Source organism: Scyliorhinus torazame, chromosome 8 (assembly GCF_047496885.1).
Source record: "Scyliorhinus torazame isolate Kashiwa2021f chromosome 8, sScyTor2.1, whole genome shotgun sequence".
Classification (NCBI taxonomy): Eukaryota; Metazoa; Chordata; class Chondrichthyes; order Carcharhiniformes; family Scyliorhinidae; genus Scyliorhinus; species Scyliorhinus torazame.
In genome coordinates, this window is record NC_092714.1 from 98,419,240 (window position 1) to 98,425,866 (window position 6,627).

The following is a 6,627-nucleotide window of genomic DNA, read 5'->3' on the forward strand; positions in this document are numbered from 1 at the left end:
CACACCACCGAACACCCTCACCCCCCTCACCATCGAACACCCTCACCTCCCACACCACCGAACACCCCCATCCCCACATCACCGAACACACTCATCCCCCATACCCCCTCACCTCCCACACCACCGAAACCCCTCACCCCCCCCCCACACCATCAAAACCCCTCACCTCCCACACTACCGAACCCCCTCACCTCCCACACCACCGAACACCCTCACCTCCCACACCACCAAACCACCCGCATGCACACCCCCCTCCGTCATATATACCCGTGGCCCTATGGGCTGGGGGCACTAGGCTGGCAGTGACGGCGGGTGTTACAAGGTGCACCCAATGGGTCTCAGCCGTCCCCCACCCCCCAATCCCAGTGGCCAGCACTCACCGCACCACCCCCGCACCCATCAATCGGTGCATAGAGGCAGGTATGAACGGTGTGAACATGTGTTTATTGTGAACAAATATATACAGTCTGTGCCCTAGCCCCTATAACTAAGCCGTGCCCTGCACCCGTGCCAACTTAAATGGTGTCTAACTTTCTGGCCTTACGGGCTCTACCACTACACGTTTGTGGTTCCCCAGACAGTACAGCAGAAGTGGAGGTGGACTGCTGTGACTCCTACGCTGTGACGAGGGTCCCCGTTGGCGCATGGCAGGCCTGGATGGGCCCGGCTGCTCCTCGGGCATCCCGGTTAGCATGGTGCTGCCCTGTTCTGCCCGCTGCCCATCAGATTCACCAGCAACATCCTCCCAGTGTGTGCGTGGGTTTCCTCCGGGTGTTCCGGTTTCCTCCCACAGTCCAAAGATGTGCAGGTTAGGTGGATTGGCCATGATAGATTGCCCTTAGTGTTCCAAATTGCCCTTGGTGTTGGGTGGGGTTGCTGGGTTATGGGGATAGGGTGGAGGTGTTGACCTTGGGTAGGGTGCTCTTTCCAAGAGCCGGCGCAGACAAGATGGGCCGAATGGCCTCCTTCTGCACTGTAACTTCAATTAAATTCTATGAACAGGAGTGGGGGGGAGTCCTAGATGCTGCGGTGTTCCGGCACCTTCCCTACGGAAGCCACTGGCACGGGCCCCATCACCTCCTCCTCCATCGGCATGCCCGATGGCCCCCGGGCTTCTCCATGGGACGGGGGTGCAAGCGGAGCCATCCCCCGAGGCCCCACCACCACCTGGCGCTGCCAATCCTGGAGGCCCACTCTGGTATCGACAAGGGTCTGAATGTTAGTGGCTGTGGAGCACAGGAAGTGGGCCATCTCCATCTGGGATTGCAACACATCACTCTGCGACTGTGCCACCACCCTGGGTGTCTGTGCCACAGCAGCCAGTGAGTGGGCCGCGTCCCTCTGGGACTGCACCACATCACTATGCGACTGTGCCACTACCCTGAGGGTCTGTACCACAGCAGCCAGTGAGTGGGCCGCGTCATTCATAGTGTGGGCCACGTCCCTCAGGGTATGGGCCACATCATCCAGTGAGTGGGCCACATCCCTCTGGGGCTGGATCACCTCCCTTTGTGTCCGCGCCACGCCGGCCTTTCCCTGGGCAGTGGCGCTGATGCTCTCAGTCATGGCCTACTGTGACTGGGCCACGCTGAGGAGCGCCGCTGCAATCTCCAGCTGGCTCCGGCACATGGTTGTCTGGGAGAGGGCAACCCTGCCCTTGGACTCGGTCTCCGCCTGTACAGAATGCCCCAGGCCTTCCACATGCTGACCCATATCTGACACCGTCACCCCCATTGCCTCCAACGCGGATGCTACCCATGCGGTTTCGGCCTGGGTGACACGCATGACCGCACCACCCCCTGCTCCTGCACGAGGATGGATTCCTCCACCTGCCCCTGCAGGCACTGGAAGCCGGCAGTCATCTCCTCCTCTAGTGCCTGGTTCTCTGACTGCACCTGCACTATGGGTGGGACTGGATGTTCCAGTAGCCCGGGACCCATCTGGGCGGTATCCAGTTGCTGGGGCCGAGCTGCCCTCCGACCGTCCAACCCTTCGGCTGCTCCTACCTCCACCTGCTGTACCAGAATGGCTGTGTGGTGCGCACCAGATTGTGTCCCAGGAGCCTCTTCACTAGTCTGCCCAACCGAGGTGATATTCTCTGAGATGGTGGAGGGTGTTGGAGACAGCAGTATCCTCCTCTGACCCGAACTCCGGGGTCTCCTGAATCTCGGGCAGAGGGTTGGTGTTCTGGCTGTTCTTCCCATCGGTGCTCTGCCATCCGGGGGGCACCGGCTCTGGCACTGGCTGGGGGCCGGGGCCCCCGGATGGGCCTTCCCATCCCCGGCAGTTCCTGTAAGACACACGACGGCATGTATGGTTAGACAGCCGGATAGGGGTGAGGGGTGATGTGGCGAGGGCTGAGGTGAGGGTTGGTGTGGGGGGGTTGGGGTGGGGTGAGGGAGGTTGGGGTGGGGAGAGGGGGGCTGGGGTGGGGATAGAGGGGCTGGGGGGGGGGCACACGTGTCATGAGGATCCGCAACTAGGCAGCAGGTCTCACTTCGTGGCGCTCCGCCGACCTCCCTCTCCTCCGGGTCACCGGCCAGGTCCACTGCCCCCTGCTCGGGCATGGTGAGGGGTTGCAGGTCTGGTGGTCCCCCTCCAGTCTTCCCCCGCTCCCGGCGGTTGAGCGCAGGCTTGTCCTGGGCGGGGTGGGGGGGGGGGGGGGGGGGGGGAACACAAATAACAACAGTGTTACACAGTCCCACGCATGCAGCCCATGGGTTGGGTAGATGAAGGCATCAGTGGCCAGGACACACAGCCATTGTGGCTGGCATGGATGCTGGCATGTGGGGCCGGGTGGGGGTCCGGCCATCCCTGGGGCCGGGAGGGGGGGCGGAGTCCAGGTCACATATGTGTGGGGGTAGGGGGCTACTCACCCCCTACTACTAGCGCTGACTACTCACCCTGGACACCCTGAGGAGGTCGTGCAGTTTTTTTCGGCACAGGGTGACAGCCCGGGCGACTTTGCTGTCGGCGCTGACGGCGGCTCCCACCTCCGCCCAGGCACGGCGAACGTTGGCGCCTGAGGACCTCCCTCCCGGGCCAGGGTACAGCACCAGCCGCCTCTCCTCCATGGAGTCAAGGAGGGTCTCCAGTTCTGCATCGTGGAAGCGCGGTGCTGCTCTCTTTGCGACCATGTTGGCTGCGACGCTTGTGTGTGGGAGGGGGAGAATCCCTTAAGTGCTGCTGCAGCTGTGCAGCAATCACGGAACCGGTGAATCTGCCGCAGTTCCGCTTCCGGAGTGTGACATTATGCATGTCGCCCGTGCTAGCCCCTTTGGACTGTCTGAATACCTTCACCTGTGGTGCCGTTTTTGCTGTCGTGAAACTCCACAGTTTTCACGATGGTGTCAACATTTCGTCTCCAGAATGGAGAATCCAGCCCCAGAAGTTTGCAATCTCTCACCATTAAGATGATAAACTTATTTTTTTATTATTCCTGCCAAAGTGCACAATTTCACATTATACTCCATTTGCCAGAGCTTTGACCAATCACTTTACCTATGCATGCCTCTTTGGAGCCTCCTCACTTCTCTTCGCAATTTACCTTCCTACTTATCTTTGTACCATCAGCAAATTTAGCCACTTTACCTTCAGTCCCTTTATTGAAGGTCATGAACATACTATAGACTTTTTCATGAGTGCTAATCAGGTCACTAATCACCTTGTATAAATGGCAGAATGTGCCAGGTGTACGACAGGACACGTTCAAATCACAGCAGAGCTCACTAAGAATCAAGGGGAACTTTGAAACAATAGAAGCTGTGCTGAGACGAACCCTGAGGCTGGTGTCTGGTGTCAGGGGTCCAAGTTATGAAGAAAGAATGGAGAGGATCGATCTCTAGATATATGAAACATAGTGAAATGATATGGTAAGGTAAAGCGTTCTCAATGTGCTCACAGTGCAAGCGATTATTTTTGTGATGGTTCCTTCTGGGCCTGTAACAAAACTATGGCACACTCACAGCCGTCTGTGATCAACAGCACCCACTTACCTCCGGCTTCTCACTGTCAGATGACTCAGCGTAGTTTCCTGCACTTCCAGAAATGGTGATTGGCAATTGGGCAGCTGTTTGGCCCCTGCAGTTTGCTGCTGAAATATAAATGCAGCACTGACCTCAAGCTGACAACATGGGCAAGCTGTGGGTGAACTCCTCCCACCCATTCTCCCTGCAGAGCTATATTGGTCATAATTATTTATTCTGAGCTGCAAGGACCATTTCTTAAAGTTTTCCTTGACAATAATGAATAAAAGCTGGGTAAATTCTGAAGGTGACTTCTATTTCCTTGATGAACATTAGCTTTGTATTATGGACAATTTGATCTTTCACTAGTTTTCACAGAATGAATTCATGGGTTTGCCTTAGTCTTCACCTTCAGTAAACATGCAAACATGTTCAACGTGCAGCATAAATGAGACCTTTGATGGAAATTGAGGGTATACTGAAAAATAAATGACCCACATAATCGGGATTTAACAAATCACTCAGTATTCTGTGTGGTGACTTTCATGACTGCTGGTTTTTAGTGGTTTGTATGAATCACCAAGGATCATTGAATTTCCTGTACTCACTAACCATTGTAATCGTAGATGATGGGCTGAATTTATCCGTTCTGGAGACAACTGAGACTTGTTATTGGTCTTGGCTGGCGGTAGCAGCGCAACCAAGGTGCGATTCCTCTTCTTTACCATGCTATTTTATGAAGTCTTACAACACAGCTATTTTATGCACAGAGGAGAGCTCGCTGGATTCTATCGGAATCCCGGTGTCAGGCTTGAGTGGTTGTGGAAAAGAGGAAATGTCAATCATAGCAAGAGTGTTTATAAACATTGTGGTTAACATCACAGCAGGGCACCTGAGATGAATTCAAGCATGAAGGGAAATATAGATCAACAATCCACGTCACATCTGTCCCTGGGGTAATAAAGCTGTCAATCACTAGTTAATATAATGATTGCTGAGTGCAACTGAATGGATGATTTTCATTTCAAAGGCTGTCAAGGGATTTGAAACCATTTGACGTGAACATGGCCTTCAAGGATGCCTCTGACACTTGTAATAGCTGCTGCTTTAAACATTTTTGTCTGAGGCAGCAGATTTAAGGGAATGGTCAGTAAAAATGCACTGATTTTTCACTCTACTGCCTGGTCTGCTCTTCACCTTTCAGGCAAGAGTCTCTGTTGGGAGTCTCTCTTGGGGATCTCTGATAGAGGCGGTCTGGTGGGGGTCTCTCTTGGGCCTCTGATTCGGGATCTGATGGGGGTTCTGATGGGTGCCCGGGGGCCGGTGGGTGCGGGTCAGATGGGAGGGCAGGCTTCGCATTGTTGGGGGAGCGGGCCTTCCAATGGACTTTGGGGGGCACCTCAGTTATGCACTGACCCTCTTGACCCACCACCGGGTCCACCATGTCAGGACCATGCTTGGGAAAAGTTGCACCAAATCCACGCAAATGGATTTCCTGCTGTGGGTGTTGTGCATAGCGAGCGTTAATCAGTTGCAAATGGCAATGATTTGTATCCTCCAGCTGGCGCAGGGCATGTAGCTTGCTGTCATGGCGCTAATCCTGAGTTTCCGCTGACGCTCCATTCTCCACCGGATCGGGGAACCCGCTACCAGCATCGGCAATGTAGAATCTACCCCAATGTATTTGCGGGAATGGGAGAGTAAATTAGGAATGTTTATTTTTTATTTGTTCAGAGGATACGGGGTCACTGTCTGGGCCAACATTTATTGCCCATCCTTAATTGGCCTTGAACTGTATTTCAGAGGATATTTTAAGAGTCAACCAGATTGTTGTGGGTCTGGAGTCACATGTAAACCAGACCAGTTAAGGATGGCAGATTTCTTTCCCTGAAGGTCATTAGTGAACCAAATGGGTTTTATGACAATCACAACGTAAGCATGGTCATCATTGGACTATTAATTCCAGATTTTTGTTGAATTCAAATTTCACCATCTGCCCTGGTGGGATTTGAACTCAGGGGCGTCATTCTCCGACCCCCCCGCCGGGTTGGAGAATCGCCGGGGGCTGCCGTGAATCCCGCCCCCGCCGGTTGCCGAAGTCTCCGGTACCGGATATTCGGCGGGGGCGGGAATCGCCCCCCCGCTCGATTCTCCGGCCCGGATGGGCCGAAGTCCCGCCGATAAATTGCCTGTCCCGCCGGCGTGGATTAAACCACCTACCTTACCGGCGGGACAAGGCGGCATGGGCGGGCTCCGGGGTCCTGGGGGGGGCGCGGGGTGATCTGACCCCGGGGGGTGCCCCCATGGTGGCCTGGCCCGCGATCGGGGCCCACCAATCCGCGGGCGGGCCTGTGCCATGGGGGCACTCTTTCCCTTCCGCCTCTGCCACGGTCTCCACCATGGCGGAGGCGGAAGAGACTCCCTCAACTGCGCATGCATGGGAAACTGTCAGCGGCCGCTGACGCTCCCACGCATGCGCCGCCCGGGGATGTCATTTCTATGCCAGGTGAGCAACACCACGCTATAGGGTAGGCAAATGCCTCGCCCCTTCATGCCCTGCTCTTTTTGCCCCAGCCCTGCCAGGCCATACCCCCTTCAGATTCTTGGTACTGCCTCTGGAACCCTTGCAGTGCCAACCTGGCAGCATTAACCTAGAAGTGCC

The 6,627-nt window shown here is 55.5% G+C and overlaps 1 long non-coding RNA gene across 1 annotated transcript in view; it reads right to left on the bottom strand.

Annotated features, from left to right (window-relative positions):
* The window catches only part of LOC140428761 (uncharacterized), a 29,501-nt gene extending 25,407 nt beyond the window's left edge, over positions 1–4,094 (bottom strand). The window contains exon 1 of the long non-coding RNA XR_011948863.1: positions 3,996–4,094. This is a non-coding gene — a long non-coding RNA (uncharacterized lncRNA). The remainder of the gene's footprint in view (positions 1–3,995) is intronic.
* Between the last annotated feature and the right edge of the window lie 2,533 nt (positions 4,095–6,627).